Here is a 16534-nt window from a genome sequence, read left to right on the forward strand (position 1 = left end):
TATGCACACACAGAACTGTCTCTAACACACATCCTGTCTCATTTAACAGACACATGCTAAGGAGACCCGTGCATATTTACATTCTGTTTAAAAGGCCTCTGTGGATGTTTCATGTTCATTCAACCCCCCCCCCCCGAACATCATTAGGTGTGTGATATTCCCTCTCTCTCTCTCCATCCCTCCCTCTCTGTCACACACTGTGTGTGCGTGTGTGTGTGTGCGCTTGTGTGTGTGTGCGCTTGTGTGTGTGTGTGTGTGTGTGTGCACATGCGTGTGCACGTGCGTGTGTGTGTGTCTGTGTGTGTTGTATTTGACAGTCCTATGCTAAAGGGGAAGCACCTTTCTTATCAAAGAACAGGATGAGGTGACATGTACCTGCTGAGGAGGCTACAGCCTAGTTTACTGGGCTGTTAGTCCCGACACATCAGCACACTAACGTCTACCAAGTTGAACAGAGATATTTGCACACTAACAACAACAGCTCCCATTACAAGGACTTTTTTTTAAATTATATTTTCTGAAGTTGTTATACATTACGACGAGCACACGGCCCTTCCTTAGAATTCTGGTATATCGTGGAAAGTTTCCACAGCGGTAGACTGAGCCAGTCAATAATAACGTGAAACGTTTTACTGTATACCAACACTTGTGTTTGTTTGTTGCTAAAAATTAAATAACTTATAGAATATCTCACAAAATCAGTTTTTGGTCGTGAGGAAAAACTGATATTTGATTTAAAAGTCACTTGAACTGAGACAACACCTCATGGGCAAACAGGTATATCAGTGGATCTCAAACTATTTCAAGGACCCCTAGAATTATATGTATTTGTCCTCCGACCCCCCATCTCAAAATATTTTAGTTTAAAACATTCGAAATGATACATTCTGCATAATGAGTACTTTTACTTTTGTACATTTTGATGCCAATACATTTGTACTTTTCCTCATTTTGAATACTTGTATCTTACTTGTATTAACAGAGTATTTCTATATTGCAGTATTGATACTTTTACTTAAGTAAAACATTTGAGTACTTTTTCCACCACTGTAGGCCCTATATACTTTGTTGACCGGGGTCCCCCAGAGTTCAATGCATCATGTCCCCTTTCCCCGTGAAAGGGGAAAGAATATATATATATATACTGAAAGAATATATATATATATACTGAAAGAATATATATACTGAAAGAATATATATATATATACTGAAAGAATATATATACTGAAAGAATATATATTCCAAATTTGCACACATTTTTACTATTTAAAAAAAATAGCAGATCTACAAACACAGAGTGCCGCACTATGAGCTTGTAGATCTGCTATTTTTCAACAGCTAAAGTATAACATTATGCTTAAAACACCAAAAGGGGCTTCCCGCCCAGAATGGGTTAAGAAAGGATGTGTTCAGTGTTGAAGTGTGTTTAGTTGTCTAGTGGAAACAAGCAATCAAGCAAGACCTCATTAGCGGAAATAATAATATTTTGTGAGTTTAAATAGCACTGTACATCTAATATTCATTCGTTCCTTGGTTAACTCATCTATGCCTCTAGATGGCGTTGGTCTGCAGTCTTGCCAGGACTCCTCTCTACTCTCCACCATCTCCTTGCTGGGATCAAAGAGCCAGACAGTGACAGCCATAACTCCCATTCATGCAGAGGGATGTCACAGTAGTGTGACAGAACAGAAAAAGGTTGCTTAAATCACCTTGGAAAAAAACAGAAAAGAGTCTCTCGGGTCACCCAATTCCACATTAAAGCTATGTTTCCACTCCAAGTCTTCCCCAGGAGTCAGGACCCCGGTCAACAAGTATACACATGGTGTAAAGTACTGTATTTGTACTTAACTGGAGTATTTCCGATTTTCAGTACTTTTACTTATTATTACAAAACATACATATGGGAAAAATGAATGGGAAATTCTCTTCTGGGCCACTCGTCGTTCTGAAAGAGGGACTGCGACACTCTCTGCCTTTTGAAAATAGCCGATCTATTTTCAAATGATTTTTAAACATTTAAAAACTTGAAATGATACATTCTGCATAATGAGTACTTTTACTTTTGGTACTTTAAGTACATTTTAATGCCAATACTTTTGTACTTTTCCTCATTTTGAATACTTGTATCTTGTATTAACAGAGTATTTCTATATTGCAGTATTGATACTTTTACTTAAGTAAAACATTTGAGTACTTTTTCCACCACTGACAAGTATAGGCCCTATATACTTTGTTGACCGGGGTCCCCCAGAGTTCAATGCATCACGTCCCCTCCCCCCCCCCCCCCCCCTCCCCCTCACACAAAGTGTCATGGCAAGCTTGTAAGATCTACTATTTTTTGCTGAATGTTGCCTGATTTTCTCTGAATGTTTGGCTATTGTTACATAGGGTTCAGGCGATGGGGTTCCTAGATCATAGGGTTGAAATGGTTTATAAAAGTAAGCTTCTTCAAAGGCAACCGAGCTGTTTGTTCAAGGTGATAGGAAAGCCATTGTCTGAGGAGGTTCCATTCGTTAAATGGATATTATGCCCTCCCCACAGATGGAAAGTGCTCACCCAGCTCCCCTTCTTAATGACATTCCTGTGACACCACTTGAATTATGGCTTCTCTCTCCAGCAGTGACGTTCTCCATCTTCTACTAACTTCCTCGCTTCCGCTTCCTCATCACCGCTTTGCAAGTTTACTTAATTATTATACGTAATTATTATGTTTAAAGCTATTTACAAATCAACTGGTGAATATAGGCTAACCTTTACCACATTATCTTTGCACGTTGACTGAAACACTATACAAACATATGATAGGATAGCATTTAATTAGCTTTGCTCCCTTGAAGTCCCTTCCCTATAGCTGTCTCCCTGGCTTCTGTCTCTCTCTCTGTAACGGTCTAAGCCTCTACAGATGGCTCTCTACCGGGACTTCCTCTGAAGTGTGGAAGCGTCACATGCATGACGACCTGCAGGTTAACAGGCAGGTATAGAGAGACGTTGGGTGGTGGTGGGCCGGGTTAAAAGGTAAGGGTCAAAGTTCAAGATAACCGGGAAGTTCCTGAGACTCCTCCTGCCACCAAACATCTGCTGGGGTGGAATCATGGGATGATTGATCAGAAAACAAAAAGCACACGTTTATACATACCTGGGAACCCATTGGCAAAACAAAGGAAAAACAGGACACTCTTTTTTCCTTTGAATTTGCGTCAGTCTGTCGTGTCGAGAGAGAGACTAATTCATACCTGCCGATGACATGTAAACAGTTAAGCCTCTGGTTATTAAAAGCAGCCATTTGATTTGGGTACCTTTTTCTTTTCTTTAAAAAAAGAAAAATTATCCCACGATTTTGCAACTATTTTTTCACCCAGTGTCAATTATCTAATGTAATCCTGGGCGCTACACTTCCTCTGCCAACCTGGGGGGGGCAGCGGACTGAGCTCATGCTTCCTTCTATGCATGAGGAGGCTGGCCAGGGGGAGGTAGTTTATAGAGACCAGGATTACTGCATGTTTTTTGTGAGGGTACCTACCCTAGGGGACACGGATTGATTTGGGTACTTGACAAGTCGTGAATCTAGGGGGGCATGCTAAAACCTGTTATGCAAGTAACTGGGTGATTTCGGTAGGCCTACTTGGTGCGTCTTGCACCGTACCGTGCCGTACCTGCACAATTGCGCATGCATGTAAAAACAATTGGGTACCACACCGAGGTACCCCGTGCAACGAGCATGACAACAATAGTTGCCTACTTGTTTTAAGTGGCCATGGATAAGAATGTAGAGTAAAGAAGAGCTGAAAATATGTAAATTTGTAGCAGAGCCGCTGGCACTGGTCCAATAGACTGTCTGTTGGAGAATGGGTAGGGAATGTGTGTGTGTGTGTGTGTGTGTGTGTGTGTGAGAGAGAGAGTGTGAGAGAGAGAAACCTTGAAAGGGCTCTGTGAGATGCCAACGTGTCAGTCAGGCCAACAATATAACAACAACACTAAGTCAAACAGACAGTCAGACACGCGCACACACACGCACACGCACACACACACACACACACACACACACACACACACACACACACACACACACACACACACACACACACACACACACACACACACACACACACACACACACACACACACACACACACACACACACACACAGCTACTGTATCCCCTGGAGACTACATTACCCAGACTTGCTTTGGGCACAACCAGTGGTTTGGACCAATAGACCACCGAAACCCTGGAGAACAGAAAGAATAGAGAGAGTCTGAGTGACTGTAAACCCTGGAGAACAGAAAGAATAGAGAGTGTCTGAGTGACTGTGAACCCTGGAGAACAGAAAGAATAGAGAGTGTCTGAGTGACTGTAAACCCTGGAGAACAGTGTGAAAGAATAGAGAGTGTCTGAGTGACTGTAAACCCTGGAGAACAGAAAGAATAGAGAGTGTCTGAGTGACTGTAAACCCTGGAGAACAGTGTGAAAGAATAGAGAGTGTCTGAGTGACTGTAAACCCTGGAGAACAGTGTGAAAGAATAGAGAGTGTCTGAGTGACTGTAAACCCTGGAGAACAGTGTGAAAGAATAGAGAGTGTCTGAGTGACTGTAAACCCTGGAGAACAGAAAGAATAGAGAGTGTCTGAGTGACTGTAAACCCTGGAGAACAGAAAGAATAGAGAGTGTCTGAGTGACTGTAAACCCTGGAGAACAGTGTGAAAGAATAGAGAGTGTCTGAGTGACTGTAAACCCTGGAGAACAGAAAGAATAGAGAGTGTCTGAGTGACTGTAAACCCTGGAGAACAGAAAGAATAGAGAGTGTCTGAGTGACTGTAAACCCTGGAGAACAGAAAGAATAGAGAGTGTCTGAGTGACTGTAAACCCTGGAGAACAGTGTGAAAGAATAGAGAGTGTCTGAGTGACTGTGAAACCCTGGAGAACAGAGTGAAAGAATAGAGAGTGTCTGAGTGACTGAAACCCTGGAGAACAGTGTGAAAGAATAGAGAGAGTCTGAGTGACTGTAAACCCTGGAGAACAGAAATAATAGAGAGTGTCTGAGTGACTGTAAACCCTGGAGAACAGTGTGAAATAATAGAGTGTCTGAGTGACTGTAAACCCTGGAGAACAGTGTGAAAGAATAGAGTGTCTGAGTGACTGTGAATAAACCCTGGAGAACCGTGTGAAAGAATAGAGTGTCTGAGTGACTGTGAATAAACCCTGGAGAACAGAAAGAATAGAGAGTGTCTGAGTGACTGTAAACCCTGGAGAACAGAAAGAATAGAGAGTGTCTGAGTGACTGTAAACCCTGGAGAACAGAAAGAATAGAGAGTGTCTGAGTGACTGTAAACCCTGGAGAACAGAAAGAATAGAGAGTGTCTGAGTGACTGTAAACCCTGGAGAACAGTGTGAAAGAATAGAGAGTGTCTGAGTGACTGTGCGTGTTTGAGAAAAAGAAAGACAGAAACCGTGTGTGTGTGTGGGGTGGGGGGGGGGGGGGGAGCTGTTCTGGCAATAGAAACGACTAACATAACAAGAGAAGATGATGAGAAGAAAGGGGGAAAAAAGAAATACAGAAAGTGGTCTGGGGTTAAAGAGGGATTGTAACTAAACAAGTCCGTCAGATACACATACCACACATGCACACACAGAGCCAGATGCAGTACATAACGACAGTTTGTATACTTATGTACAGAATCTATAAAGACATCTCGGTTAGCCATGACTAGTTTGCAAGGCTGTGGCCAGTAATGCTGTGTCTGCTGAATAAAAGACCTATGATTCAATTGTTGCTGCACTTCATGTCCCGCATGCAAAGACATGTATTGTGTTCAGCATGTCTGTTTGTGTGTTTTTCCGTCCTTCAACCGAGACATCTCTTTACCGCCGTTCAAATTAGACCCATGAAGAAGAAACCATGAGATGCATGAGACAACAAAATGAATCCATGCCTGCTATAGTGCGCACACAGTCAAATCCACAGTTAATTTATCCATTTTGTAGCTATGTGACTGTACAAAATGGACCCAATGGACCCTCTCGGAGTTCAGGATATGACTGTGTAATCGTTAATGTTATGACTGAGTCACAATTGGTAGACAAGTGGAAAGTTGCTCTCCACTCTGCTTGGTTTGTGTCAATTATCAGGCTGTTTGTGGTGTTGGTGGAGAGAACGACAGAACAGGTTGTCAGCAGGGGTCATCGATATGTACAGTACGTAGAGTCTACGTACTGTACGTAGAGTCTACATACTGTACATATCGATGACCCCTGCTGACAACCGTCGTAGACAGACAAATGTGTCCCTGGCAAATTTGAGCTTTTCTGTTTTACACACCATTATAATGTTCTCAATTTGATCATAAGACCCAATTACTGAATGTCAAGTCTCCAGGTTTTCTTCAGAACATTTATGACACTATTCAGAAATTTTGACAAAAATGTCCACCACAAGCCAGCATGGCGATGACCACTTGTTGCCAGAATGTTGATGTGCCCATTGTCTTTACAGGTGCAGTCATGCTTTATCTAGCACCTGGCAGCGCTGCAGCCAGGTGCTCCGAGCCTTTGATTAGTCTGTTATAGAGCGTTTTTTTGAGCACTCAGAGGCTCAATATTAATAATACCAATTAGCTAAAGCCCAAATATTGCCAATATGCAACCCATGATATCACTGAGACACGTGATATCAAGAGATACTCCTGAACATTGATACACATGTGATACACAGTGATCTTGAATAAGGCCCATTTCATGCTCTCATCATATCTTGCACAATAACAAAATCCGTACACGTATGCTGAGAATGAAATAGGCAAATTTAATCCATGGTTTGATTTTGGTCACAGTGAAGAGTGGTAGAGGCTATGACAAAACAGCCAAAAAAGAACACGCACAGACTAGGCACGATGCTGGATCAAACAAAGTCACAAGTCAAGAAATGAAAAGAATCCGCACACCATTTTCTGCTCCCATAACTTTATTTTACTTAAAGTGGTAAAGTTTCAGGCCGTAGCCCTTCCACAGACCGTCGTGAAGGTCTGAGGAAGGACTACGGACCTTTGTGAAGGACTACGGAGCTTCGTGAAGTTCTGAGGAAGGACTACGGAACTTCGTGAAGGTCTGAGGAAGGACTACGGCCCGAAACGTTACCACTCTAAGTAAAAGAAAGTTCTGGGAGCAGAAAATGGTGTGCGGATTCTTTTCATTTCTTGTCTCAGTGAAGAGTGCCTTCCCACCAAATGCCAGGTCAAAACCCATTCCCAAGTCATGACATGTATACCCCTTGATTTGATGAGAAATAAACGTGCTGCACTACCAACATCAGGTCAAAATAGTTGCACTACATTTGTGAGAATCTTCATACTTGAGGCAGACCTGCATGTTTACTTAAACAACTTTCAGCCTGGCGTGACTGTGGCGTCCCTATTTTGGGTACGTATGTCATTATAGGTGTAAATCTTCCTACATTTGAGAAAAGCTTAGAGCTTGCAGCTGCTACTTTCCCTATTCATCCTACGACAAAGAAAAGCCTGGTACACAGGAAGGAAGTTAGTAAAGCAGCTACCGATTGAGCACTTTACTACTACCTTCCTCACCCCCTCATCCTACTGCGCACGCACACACGGGTGCACTCTCTCTCACACACACACACACACACACACACACACACACACACACACACACACACACACACACACACACACACACACACAGTTAGACTGTACTGTAAACATACCTAACACCAGTGATGGGATAAAGTACTCAAATTATTTACTTAAGTAAAAGTATCAATATTGCAATGTAGAAATAATCTGTTACAAGTAAAAGTACAAAATAATTGGCATAAAAATGTACTTAAAGTACCAAACATAAAAGTACTCATTATGCATAATGTCCCATTTCAAGTTTTCAAATGTATAACAATCTTTTGAAAATAGCAGATCTACAGGCTCCCAATGCGACGCATTGTGATCCTGTAATTTTCAAATGGCCAAAATGTATACCGTAGGGCTGAAGTGGGTATAATAATCCAAATCTACAAGTAACTAAGCTGTCAAATAAATGTAGTGGAGTAAAAGTATTGGGGAAAAACTCATATACTGAAGAGAGAATCTTGAAAAAACAAGAAAGTGGCCATACACACTGTAGCCAAAGTGCCAATAGTTTATTTAGGACACAGCAGATTAAGACATGAAACCAACGGTTCGGCGGCTAAGCCTTCATCAGGGAAGGGGCCGACACCGCTGCAAGGACTTTGGTGTGCTTAAGCATCTTTGTGCAAAAACCCATATACTAACACCTCAAAATGTTAAATGTACTTAGTTACTTACTTTCCACCACTGCCTAACACACAAACACACGTTCTACAGAACGTACCTTTAATTCCCCACCACTGCTGGGTGAGTTTCATGTAGGTCAAGCGTCCAGCTGTTGGGAACCACAGAGTGTAGATTAGATGAGCCTTTCATCAAGCGTTCGATCCCAGGGAGCAGCAAACATTTGTCTTTGCTTATTGTCTTTTTGCCTTTGTCCCGTCTCTCTCGCGGACAATGCTGCTCGCCATCTCAACAGGGAGCCGTCGCATCTCCTGGACCCCTTTAGCCTCCGGCTCATCCCCCTGATGTGCCACACGGACCATTTCAAACGCTCATTTGTACCGACAGCCATTCAACACCTCCTGGCCTCCGCAATGTCCCCGCTGGCCTCAGCCGGCTAGAAGACACGAGGGGTCTCTGGACTGCTAATTTCACACCGTTTTGGAAATCAATATGATACTGGATTTAATCACTTAAGCCCTATATGCGGTACTCTGGCGTATGAGGGATAGAGAAAACGGCAGCTTGTGAGCTTGTAAGATCTGCTAGTTTTTGGAAGATTTTCTGAAAATGTTCCGACTGAATAGCTGAATTGGGATACAGACGGTCCCAGGTTTGATTACAGCCCTGACCATGTGTCCAGGACCCCAAGCAAGGTGAAGGGCTGATGAAAGGACAGAGAGGGCAATAATTTGTATCAGTGGCAGTTAAGTTAACCAACTGAATAAGCACAATTAAGCTAAAGAGGCATCCTGGAGCCAGCTGGTCAATCAGGATTGTGTCACCACCACTCACCACACTGAACATTCTCAGTGAGCCACCTCACTGCACAAGGTATTTAAGCTTGATATGATATAGTACTTTATTGTCAGTTTGCACTGAAATGTGTCTTACGACCCAGCGGCCTTCTATGCAACACATATACACACATTTGACAAAACACAGAGAAACAGAAAAGAAAACAACTTTACAAACATAAAAACATAAAGGCAAGAGCAATGTCCACAGCTCAGTCTAGTCCTGGCCAAAATCCTGATTAAGCCTCAGAGTCGAGTCAGTCGACTGATGGACAAAAGATCTCTTCAATTCAGTCTGACCTTATAGAGTGACCTTTCATGACGACGAGCGGCCCGGAAGAGAATATCCCAATTCCTTTTTCCCATTGACGTTTCAAAAAGTATTTATTTAAAGACCTGTAAGCTGCGGACAAAGCCAACTCGGATGGTGACAAATCATGACAATAAACACAAATTCAAATAACAATTTAGGGGAAAGCGTGCCAGCACGCCCATGACCACACCTCTAGGCGCAAATACCGGTGTGGGCAAAAAAGATAGCGGGTGATGCTGGACGAAAATACCATTAAGGGACAGAGAAAGCTCCTATATTCGTATTTTCGTGCAGCGGCTGAATTGCGGGCCGAGTTGCGGGTAAAGGCGGCGACGAAATTGGAGCCCCTGATCTCATCGTGGCAGAGATCGTTGGACTTGATCAGTGATTCTCAGTTCCTTTTATTTCAAGGACCCTGAGTTTGATATGCATTAGGCGACATACAGAACCCCATTTGACACAGTCCTTTATCTCTGGGTCAGAGTTACAGAACCTTACAGGTCCATTTGGACCCCTGGCGGTCCCCGGACCTGACATTGAGAAACAGTACTATTTAGCTGCTCTGACATGTTTTCCTTCTAGCCAGGTAGGATACAGTTCAGAGAAAGATGAGATGGAACACAGAGAAAGATGAGATGGAACACAGAGAAAGATGAGATGGAACACGCACTTTCACTGGCTGTCTGAGCCCGTCTCTCTATCACTGTCTGAGGCTGTCTCTCTATCACTGTCTGCGCCTGTCTCTCTATCACTGTCTGACTCTGAGCCTGTCTCGCTATCACTGTCTGACTCTGAGCCTGTCTCTCTATAACAGTCATTCACGCAAAACGTACAAAAGATTTGGGGGTCCCAAGAGAGGCTGCTCAGAGGAGAGGGGATGACATATGGCCAGCAGACCACTGCAATGGGTGGGGCAGGGTGTGTGTGTGTGTGTGTGTGTGAGTGACTGTGTTTAGTGGGTGAGGTCAGTCTGTGCGTGCGCATTTGTGTGTGTGTGTGTACAGCATGTGTGCAAGGGGGAGTCAAGAGTGTGTATATTGAGCGTGAGAGACAGTAAGTGGGTGGGGTTAGTGTGTGTGTGTGTGTGTGTGTGTGTGTGTGTGTGTGAGAGTGGGTGGGTGGGTGGGGCTGCTGAGTGCATTGACTGAGGTTGAGGATGAATAGACCAGTGGTTACAGACAGTTGAGACGATTATTTTTCACTGTTGCCCTGCGTCTTGTGTATGTGCGTGCGTTCATGTGTGTGTGTGTGTGTGTGTGTGTGTGTGTGTGTGTGTGTGTGTGTGTGTGTGTGTGCGGCACGCGTGTGCTAGTGCACACATGTGATGAAGTGTCATCTGGTAATTGGACGTGTTTTGATGTAAATGTGAGCCATGTACCAGAACAGAAGACATTCAAAATAACATCCAAAGTATTCGGTGTTCATTGAACAGTGTAAGCTCTGTTTTTGTGATAAAACCGTTAAGTGTTTGGTCTCATCTGAAATCTAGGTTCAAACATCTCAATCGTATTTGGACATAAAAGATTTGGTGACTTTTGGGGTGGGTAAATAAATAAATAAATAAATAAATAAATAAATAAATAAATAAATAAATAAATAAATAAATAAACAAACAAACAAACTAAACTAAACTAAACTAAACCAAAAAAAACCTGTCATGCTTGACATGACAATGCTTGATAAGGCATTGTCGCGATACCCGCGACAGTGTGTCGCGAGTTCGAGTCCCAATCCCGATCCCGACGACATTTGCGGCGTGTCTTCCCCAAGTTCCCCCATCTCTCTCCCCCGGCTTTCCTGTGTAGCTACTGTAAAATCTATTAATAATGACAAAAAGCCCCCCAAAAAATATCTAAAAAAACCCAAAACAAAACAAAAAAATTGTGCTGTGTCATTGTTCCGACGGTGCACCATTCCGACTCGCCCCATTACTATAACCCTGTCCCTAACCTGAACCGCACGCCAAGCCACGTATATATACAGTCACAGTAATGGAATGTCAGTCCTAAATGTATGCGCGGTGTCGCCACGCACCGAAAAGTAGCAGATCTACAGATGGGTCTGCCGTCGACATCGTCGTAGGACCAAGTGTACACATCGGTTAAATTCGGTACAAGAATGGAGAGCTGAGGTGTAGGTCATCTCGGAAGGTCAACCTCATTTCATCACCATGTGGGAATTCCTCCACTCTGTCGGTCAATTCCTAAACATGAACACACACACACACGCATGCACACACACACACATGCACACACACGTGCACGCACACGCACACACACACACACACCCCGGGCAGGGGTGGGGGGTGTAGGGTAGGGTGATGGTGGTAGGGGAGCCTATTTGACTGAATGGCCTATTGCCATGGTTACAGCAGCACTCCATCAGTTCATTCAGGGAACAGATGGCCGATGTGCAACAGGAGGCATATGTTTCAATGAACACACACACACACACACACACACACACACACACACACACACACACACACACACACACACACACACACACACACACACAGGGTGGGTATTGAACAACCAGCAGCATATGTTCTACTAGTCAGAGAGTATTCATTCAGAGACAGAGAGGGAAGCAAGGCAGAGCGAGCGAGGGATAGAGAGGAAGAGAGGTTTATGTGTAAAAGAAGGAGGGAGGAAAAGGACGGAGTGAAAACGAGGGCAGAGGAAGTGGAAGTAGAGGGAAATGAGTGGTGGACTGATGGGAGACGAGGAGGGGAGAGAATGAGCGAGGGAGGCTTGGAGAGGTGGATGGATGAAGGAGTGAAGGGGGAGGGGGGGGTGAAGGGGGAGGGGGTGAAAGGTGAAAGAACGGAGGATGATTGAGGAGAGAAAGATAGTCTTAAACCTAAACCAGTGGTTCTCAAAGTGTGGCCCTTGAGGGGGTCCCACGGGGTCCCCAGTATGCAGCATCAAAAATCTCTCATTGTACACACATTTGAAAGTATAGCCAATTTACAGACTCTACAACTGCCACATCACAATGTATTTGTTGTCCTGTGGCATGCGCCTCCGATGTGAATGGTTTTGCCGACGTGATACTGGGGGACCATTAAACAAAGGCGGCTTGCATGCTGTGGTTTGCTCTAAATTGACTGGACGACGGCCCGCGTGGCCCAATGGACCCTACGCCGGTGCCATGTCATCGCTGTCGGGTGGAAATCTTCAAAGTCGTCCTTTTTAATTAAGTACTATTTTAAAACAATCATCATTATGGCTTAGTTTACAATGACTTCATTATGTACTTTGGTTCTTGCCTGGGCATTTGTACAAATTAAATTGAATAAAATAAATCAATAAAATGTAATTAATAATATTATTGTATATTATGTACTAATTATAATGATGTCTCCATGAGTAGATGCACATGATGTGCAGGTTATATACACCTCAAACAGTCATAATGGAGAGGAGACCATGCAACAGGTGGTTAAGCTGAAGGAGACAGGGGGAGATTTAAAGCCGTGGTGGAGGTGGTCAGGGACAGCCAGAGGCAGAGGCGAGTGTGAGATGAGAATAAAGGAGAGAGGTGAGGATAGTGGAGGAGTGGTGTGAGTGGAGATGAAAAGATACATAATAAGAACAGACAGCTACCAGGGGACAGGACTGTGAACAGCAAATGACATGGCTGTATTTACAGTATGCCTGCACTGTCTCACATGTTTACCACTAGATTCTAGTGGTAAGTGACTTAATAGAACTTAATATCTACTTTGTTCTATGTCCAAGATGAATTGACCTTTCTTTATTTCTTGCTTGCTTGCTTTCTCTCCCTCTTTCTAGTTTCTACACCAACAACCAAGTCCCTCCCCCCAGTTTCTTGTCTGTTTAAGACTGAACTAAAGAAAGTAGCCTATTTATAGCCTCTTCTGTAAATACGCTTTGGTTATATTTATCCACTATGGCTCGCTCTATTTGTGTGCGCCATGATGACATTCGTGCCATTGTAAAACAGGCTGTCCCGTCCCAAAGCGACAAAATAACAGAGTCATTTCAGAGTCGCCAAGGTTCTTCCTTTGTGCACGCCCGCAGGCACATGCACTATCATTCGCACACTCTTTGGGAAATAAAGAAAGCATTTTCATCTATCAACCATTTTCATTTTGTCAGAATGTCAAATATAGTAATATACCTATTTATTTATTTCACCCACATTTGACCATGAATGCAGGATACTTGTCACTTCAAATGTAGCGGTACTGTTTGCTGTCTAATGAAAAACCTAATATTTGCATAATATTATCAAGGTTTATTATCGTTTTCTTATTATGATTTTCAAATAGCCAAAGACCTACATGTATTCTGAGATGGGTTTCTTGCTCCACTGTTCGTTATATGCACCTGATATTACTGTATACAATAAAAATCCTCAGTGTAAATGTGTCCATGTGACCGCATTTGGCTACATTTGTACACTCTCAAGAGTTAAATCAACACACAGGCTTTTACTGTGCATGCTATCAGTTGGACACCTTTAACCAAGAGTACAAACAATCTGTTCAGGATCTGTTGAGGGTCCAACGTTTTGCGGCGACACAAGAGGTGTCCGATCACTCACGATGTGTGTGTGGGGAGGAAAGGGAGAATGTTTAGGCCTGTCCCAAAGATGCAAAACAATATACTATATATCTGATCGACTTCCATACTTCAATTTACGGCATAAAAGATCGGTTTCTCCAGTACAGGTAAATTGCAGATCACCGATCACTCGATCACTTTCACTTTTTGGAGTGAAAATCGATCGATCGGAGCACCTCTGATTTGATTCCCGGCCGACCGGACCGTTCTCCTACTCTATCTCTACAGTCACTGTCAAATAAAGATGTGGCTTTTTCCTGGTCTGTTCAGTGTCCAGATGCCTGATTGTCTGGGGGAGGCCGTTATTTAGAAATCTTGTCTAGGAACACAAGTCACTGAGAAGGAACTCTACCTGTGTGTCGGTTTATCAACAGCATGGAGGTTGACGGCACTCGGGAGAGCATTTGAGCAGAAAAGGTAATCTGTCAAACCACGGCCGTGAGAGAGGAAAGAGGCCTGAGCAGGGAGCCAACCCAAGGGAGGAGGCCTCGGAGGGGGGTTGACTGTCTGTTTGTCTCCCTACTGTTGGAGGGGACCACACCCAGACCTTCACCACACCACACACGCGCACACTATACATATACACACACAGAGGAAGCTGATCTGTCAGCCTGCCAACGAGGGTTTCCTGTGGTTGAGGTCGACGACCAACACTCGGCTGCAAACGCTTCTGTTCTTTTCCTTTTTTGCTATCCTTTTTTTCTCTCTCCGTGTTTCCTCTCCTTCCTCACTCGTATTTTCCTCTATCCTTTCCTGTCCTCTTTCCTTCATAGTCTCATCTTCTCACGCCTGGTCTCCTTCTCACACCTGTCTCTCTCTCTCTCGCTCTCTCTCTCTCTACCTCCACATCTTCTATCCTCTCCCGTTTCATGACACCTTCCTCTCATCCTCGTCCTGTCATTTTCCTCCTTTATCCGACAAGCTTTCTGGTTTCTTCACGATGTTTTCCCTCATTGTTCCGTCCTCCCCTCCCTCTGCACGTCCTCCATCCTCCTCCTCCTCCTCAACACAGCCAGCACATCCCTCCACATGTTATTGTTATGATCTGAAGGAGTTGAGTGTACACACGTGTGTGCGTGTGCGCGCGCTCACGCACACGCGTGTGAGGGTGCATGAGTGCGCCCCACCCTTGTCCTCCCCTCCTCTCCCCTCCCCACATACAACCCCCCCTCACCCGCTACACCACAACACAACTACCCCTCAAACAAACACAAGGCCACATCCCCCTTTTGGCCCGGTTGAGTATCTTCTCAAGTCGTTCTGCCCCTGGGTGATGATGGGGAAAGACATTCAGAGAAAAGGCCCTCTCTAGCCTTTGATTCCGTCAGCCATTCAACAGCCTCTCCATCAGTGCACAAATGGAGAGCATAGAACCACCAATGCGGCTGCATTAGTACAGCACACGAGTCCTTTAAAAGTTCTATACCTTTGAGTAAAGATCAATGTGGAAGGAGGTAAGCGGGTGGCAAACTTTAAAGAGGATCCAGCTCTGTGCAGTTGAGGTAGAAAAATCTATTATTTTCGATTTAAATAAAATAAAAACAAGGGTTATTTTAGGACCAAGGCGTTTGGGCCTGGATGGGCCTTCATCAGGGTCAACTGGCTCAGAAGCAATTTCTCATGTTTATTTGAGAGCGTTCTCAAATTAACATGAAAAAATATAAATCATATAAGCATAAATAGCTTGCTGCTTAGCATAAATGGAAATAAAAAAAATCACACCCGTGTGAAGTGATGGGCGCTCGCGTCATCGTACAAACTTACGTCACATTTGGCGGACATTTGACCTAATTTCTCCTTTTAAAAGAAATATGTTTAAAGATATTTAAAAAATATATTTTCGTGAACGGAAATGGCAGCTTCCTTATTCGGATTTCAGGATTTGTAGTTCCAGACTCTACAGCATTCAGAGATTGTGGAATAGTTGTCTGGCTACGCAAGACTAGCATAAAGACTAGTGTAAACACTATTGCACTAAGGCTGGAACATATGCATGTGTTTCTGTTAATTCGGTATAGGAAAGATCAGAGTTTTTCAGGATGTGGAACTTTCATGGCATCCTTTTCCTCTCTGGATAGATTCTTACGATGTTCACAGGCAGCCAAGAGGAAGACCCAGCCATAGGCAAGACCATAGACTATGTAGTCCTCATTCACCTAACTTATAGTAGCATACACATAGTGTACACTACACTACAGTATACACACCACTCACACTGCATGCTATATTGCAAAGCATTGTTAACATTCTACATAGCCATAACATCTCCCTGGGACCAATATTAGAAGACCACCCGTGGGTCCTGGCACTCAATACATTGAAAACCAACACTACTATGATTTGCAAAACGTGGCCCTTAGGGTCTGGATTTAACTATGGCTGCATGAGTGCATTTATGGCTAAAACCAACACTCACAATTAAGAAACACTAGAGGACCAGATCATAAAAGAGAGCTTTACATAATAGCACAGATTAATACAGAAACATGTTTTTTTAATTAAGATTATTTAGATTTCCCTTGATAGAGAAACAGGA

The 16534-nt window shown here is 43.6% G+C and overlaps 1 protein-coding gene across 3 annotated transcripts in view; it reads right to left on the bottom strand.

Annotated features, from left to right (window-relative positions):
* Positions 1-16534, bottom strand: part of fam120b (family with sequence similarity 120 member B) — a 51418-nt gene that overhangs the window by 13122 nt on the left and 21762 nt on the right. For 2 of the 3 annotated variants that reach the window (XM_083757823.1, XM_083757821.1), the window contains one exon: positions 16525-16534. This exon is cut by the window's right edge and continues 582 nt beyond it. The exons of the other annotated variant lie outside the window; for it this stretch is intronic. The gene's annotated coding sequence lies outside the window, so the exon portion shown is untranslated. Of the gene's footprint in view, positions 1-16524 lie in introns of those variants that run through there. 3 annotated transcript variants of the gene reach the window in all.

This window comes from Protomyctophum parallelum (assembly GCF_964188405.1).
Source record: "Protomyctophum parallelum genome assembly, chromosome: 2".
Classification (NCBI taxonomy): domain Eukaryota; kingdom Metazoa; phylum Chordata; class Actinopteri; order Myctophiformes; family Myctophidae; genus Protomyctophum; species Protomyctophum parallelum.